General features: G+C 42.5%; 1 protein-coding gene across 1 annotated transcript in view; it reads left to right on the forward strand.

Moving 5' to 3' along the window:
- Positions 1-5,272, forward strand: part of WIPF3 (WAS/WASL interacting protein family member 3) — an 89,229-nt gene that overhangs the window by 22,216 nt on the left and 61,741 nt on the right. The window lies entirely within an intron of this gene.

Raw genomic sequence — 5,272 nt, forward strand, 5'->3', positions numbered from 1 at the left:
AAGGAAGGAAGGAAGGAAGGAAGGAAGGAAGGAAGGAAGGAAGGAAGGAAGGAAGGAAGGAAAGAAGAAAGGAAGAAAGGAAAAATAATTCTTAAATTTTTTTAAATGAATTATTGGGGCCAGCAGAAAGAAAGAAAGGAAGGAAAGAAGATAAAATAATTATTAAAAATTATTTTTTAAAACAATGAATTATTGGGGCTGGCAGGTGGCATAGTGGTTAAGGGTGCTGGACTTCCAATGGCCAACTGCTGTTCAAATCCCAGACCTGGGGACTTGCTTTCTCACTTTCTGTCTCTTTCTCTCTCTCTGTCACTCTCTGATCAAATTAAATAAATAAAGCTAAATAAAATAATTCTTTTTTTTTAAAAAAATAATTGTTTATAATTCAATTTTTATCATCATGCAGTCACTAGAGAGTGAGAAAGAAAGTGAGAAATCCAGCTACCAGGTCGGGGCCTTGTGGGAGTCCAGCGCCCCAGCCACCATACCACCTGCCAGCCCCCGAAAGAGGAAATTTAAAAACAAAAACAAAAACAAACAAACAGAAGCTCTGTGCAGTTACTTACCAATTCAGTAAGACACACGTTCCAGGTCTCCACTGCTTAGAGACCAGCTGTTGACCTCTGGTGTTCTCTGGGGTCTCCACCATTGCCTCACCCTTACCAGGTGGCTTCCATGACTAGGGAACTTTAATACTATGGTTTTCTCTTGAATATTTACATACGAACACTGGAGTTTATCTGCCTATCTATATGATTTACTTTTTTGAACTGACTTTATTCTTTACTAGTTTTAGATTCACAGCAAAATTGAGCAAGAAGTACAGAGAGTTCTCATGTACCTCCTACCCACCACACACTGTCTCCCCCACTGAAAATATTGTTTTTCATCGAGACTTAAATTCTGTCTCTTGTTAAAGATTCATCATCTTTATAACCATCCCTTTGACAGTGGCATTACTCAAAATGAACGAAATACACCAAACACTACTGGAATTTTTAAAGTGTGAGTTCTTAAAAGCGTTCATGTACTAATTTTCTATAGCCAGTGTCTTACATTCATCTGATGTAGTCATATTTTCTGCTAGCACAATTATTTTTGGTTCTTAAAATGAGATGAAACATACTAGAGATCAGAATAGTAACTGGCACATGAAAGGCAGTTGATGTTTGTTAAATATATTGATATCCTGTTTCTTAAAGAATCTTGCGACTTCTAGAAGCTTCCTGGTCTTTTTTTTTTTTTTTTTAGAGATTTTTGCTATACAAGATGTGCACTTACCAGAAAGACAGAGAAAACACAAAGCGAGAGATCACCCCTCAGGGAGATGGCCACACCGCAGTCCCTTCTCCTCCTTTCTCCTCTCAGGATTTTGAGCATGCACACAGTCAAGCCTGGTGTTTTTTAAGCCACTACATCTGGGACTTGAACCATAGTCAACCATGTAGGAATCCAGCACCTTAACCACCACACTATCTGCCAGCCCCAACTTCCCAATCTTAAGGACTTTTTCCTGAGCAGGGCTATAGCCTCTTCCTTAGGGTGTGAGTTAACTTCATTGAGAGGCCAAGGAGGGCAGTTCAGTTCCCAGGACAGTGGTTGTATGGGCCTCCGCCATTCCATTGCGTACAGCCTCCTTCAGCAAGCCTAATTTGAGGAGGTGCAAGACGAAAATACAGTCAAAAGAAGGGAACTAGAAATAGACACACACACCCCCTTTATTCTCTCATGGTTCACTTCCTCACATAGTTGTTCTGTTTCATTTAAGCAAAATTCTTTCCCTGTCATGAGGTTACAAAGACATTTTGATGGTTATTAAGAACAACAACAACCCACACTTCATGTTGATTCATCGCAGCTGTCGTGACCTTCAGTGTCTTTCTGCCGTCCTCTAGAATGGCTGGCATTCCCTTGAACAGATGCTCCTGTATTTTTCAGGGAAGATTTAAGGTGCCCCATCTTATTAAAAATATACAAGGAGTGTCATTAACAAGAATGTATCATCTGAGTCACACACTTCAGGTGTTCCGGCAGACCCCCTCACAAAAACACTTGTTTTTCATTTTTGATTCACTCTGTATTTTTCACAGTGAAGAACCCACTTCATCTGAACAACTTTTCTGCAGTGTGTATTATTTATGGGGGAATGTCTTTTAAAAGTTCATGAGAGGAGCCAGCAGGTGGTGTGGTGGCTCAGGTGCAGGTCTCCCACAGGGCTGACAGTGGTTTGAGTATCGGACCTGCTAGCTTGAAAATCACTCAGGGCATATGTGTGTGTGCATGCCCAAAACCCGAGAGGAGAATGGAGGAGAAGAGACTGCAACATGGCCTTCCCCCTGGGGGGCGATTTCTCACTTTCCCTTTGTCTCTCTTTGGCTAACGCACACACCCTATGGCAAAAGCAAATCAAAATAATAGTAATAATAACAAGTTTCTGAGAACTGTGTATTATGAAGAAACAATACATGGATTTCAGTTTTACACCAAAAACTGAAATAAAATAAGCATATGCTTTAATTCCATTTGTCCATAAAGTGTCTTTTTCCTTTATTTTATACTCATTCACTGTATATCCTATAGTTTTTGAAGCCCCCTCATTTACGTACTGAGTATTGGAAGAACTGATTGAGACATAATTTCAGCCTCAAGGAATTCTTATGGGAAGGACAGATGCATGTCAAGACGTGAAACATACAATCTCTCTGCAGTGGGTACCTAGATTTCCTCCTAGGAGGGACCTGTCTTGGGAAAACAGCTTGACTACAGGACAGGAGAGGGAATTCAAACCTGAGGGCAACAGTAAGAATGGCCAGGCGCTGCCACTGTGGCGCAGTAACAATTCGAGTCACTCGCAAGGCCAGAAGTCATATGGTCGGATCCCTGGGTCGATCTGAGAACACACTGGGAACAAGAGCAGGCACCCAGGATCCTGAGGTTCTGGAGGGCTGCGGAAGGACCTTGGCATGACGAGCCCCTGTCAATATGCATATCTGTCTCTTTCTCTCTCTCTTGCATGCATACATGCATGTACACCTCTCTCTACCATTCAAAAAAAAGAATAGTTAAACTGCATCCTGCATCATTGAGGCCAAAGGAAGAATTTACTCCATGTGTAAGAGTTTAGGCAGAGGGAGAAGATATCAATAGTTAAGAAGGGAGGTGAAGGGCCAGCAGGTAACATGGTGGTTAAAGGTGCTGGATTCCCATGTGGCTGACTGCAGTTTGAGTCCCAGACCTGGCAGCTTGCTTTCTCACTTTCCCTTTTTCTCTCTCTTTATGTCTCTCTCTGGTCAAATTAAAATAATAATAATAATATAATAATAATAATAAGTGGAATTAAATAAATCAATAAATCTTTTTTTAAAAAGAAGGGAGGTGATAGAGGGAGCCAGAGCACTAAGATGAGGGTGACTAAGGAGGTGGCCACATGAATTCTGTATTGGGATGATCAACATCTGTTCAATGGCCAGGGATGCTCATCGCTCCGCGAGAGGCTATTAATGCTGCCTGGGAAGGAAAAAGCCTTTCTGTGCTCCACCCACATTTCTGTGATGTGCTCACTGAAAGCTTTATGTGTATGTCTTGAGTTTTTTTTAGGGAGGGAGGGTGTGATTATCACAGAAGGCTTTGAGCTACATCTCTGAGACCATGAGGAGTAGAGCAGGGATAAGGTGTAAGAAAATTAAAACCCGCAAGCAAATGTGTCCGTGAGACAAGCTCCCTTGAAATTGTGGAAATCTCTAGAAGGCTTTGCGCTTTCTGAGGACCTCCAGTAGGGCATCTGAGCCGGTCTTGTGTAGTTCTCAAGGGTTCCCGAAGCCCTGCTGCTTCTCTGGGCTAAACTCTTGAAACATATGGCCACCGTACAATAAGTGATACGAGTGGAAATGCAAAGGGGAATAATTCGTTCTGACTCTTGTATTAATTGAGAGTTCTCAGCCTTCAGATCTGAGCCTTGGGTGGCGAGTGTGATGTCAACACACAGAGTTATATGGCAAGGGCGTAACAGTCTAGCAGAACACACGAGAACAGGAGTTGGGACTCCGTGAGTGTGGACAGCGTAGGGAATGCAGAACGAGGAGAGCCTGGCCGGCAGATTAAGTGGATGACAGGTGGAAACATGGACTTAAGAGCTTACAGTTTTGTGCATATTCTGTGAATATCCGAACTCTATCTAGAAGAAAATGGGAGAAACAACATGAACATTTTCAGAAGGAAAGGAATGCTTTGGGAAGCAAGAGTCCCAGTAAGAGACCATTTAAATCCATGTCTCTCAGACTTCTCACTTCCACCGACATAACCTGAGGGATGACCTCCTCCCGTCGCTAGGATTGATTTACGTGGTCTGGCTAAGTCGTGAGGAGAGTATGAACACGAGGAATGGTGGTGGAATTGGGAAGGGTGACAGGAATGAGAGGTACATTTTGGAGGTGATTGATGGGAGGTAAAAATGACAAATTGTGGAGGTGAGGAGTCATTGCTGTCAGGTCTAGCTGACTCAAAGGCTATGGCTGAGACCGTATCAGAAGAGGAGCTGACAGGTGGGCCGGGATGAGGGCTTGTGTGTTCGAGGGTGGTGTGGACGCCATGAGTTTGTTTTTGATGCGTTGAGATTAAGGTGCTAGTGAGACATGGACATGTCAGATGTTTTTTGGGCCTTAGTTGATATGGTCATGTGATTTTTCTACTTCATACTACTAAAATGATGCGTTTTTATTGACTGGTTTTTCTATACCAAACCTATAGAAAGGATTTTCGTATACTTCATTCCCAAAATGAACTCACTTAGCTGTACCTTATTTTTCCCTTATGTATCGCTGAATCTGCTTCAGTAGAAGCAGATTCTTTGTACTTGACGATGATTACGTTTACCTTCTGCTGTGTAACCATAGTTAAGTATTTCCTGTTTCGTTTCTAAAAATGGCTCTGAAAGTTGAAAAATCTCTGGAAAAAAATTTTTTTAAAAACAGTATTTTCAGGGAACCAGCAGTTAGCGTAATGGCTATGTCGCTGGACTCCCACGTAGTTGACCATGGTTTGCATCCCGGACCCGGTAGCTTAGAACTCACGCCGGGCGTGTGTGCGTGCGTGCCCAAGATCCCGAGAGGAGAATGGAGCAGAAGGGATTGCGGCGTGATCATCCGCCCTGGGGGGTGATTTCTCACTTTCTGTCTCTCTGTCTCTCTCTGTCTGCCTGGCAAGCGCACGCGCCCTTTAGCAAAAAAAAAAAAAAAAAAAAAACCTTAAAAAAAAAAAAAAAAACAAATTTTTT

This window comes from Tupaia chinensis, unplaced genomic scaffold (genome assembly GCF_000334495.1).
Source record: "Tupaia chinensis unplaced genomic scaffold, TupChi_1.0 Scaffold000170_1, whole genome shotgun sequence".
NCBI classification, from domain to species: Eukaryota; Metazoa; Chordata; class Mammalia; order Scandentia; family Tupaiidae; genus Tupaia; species Tupaia belangeri.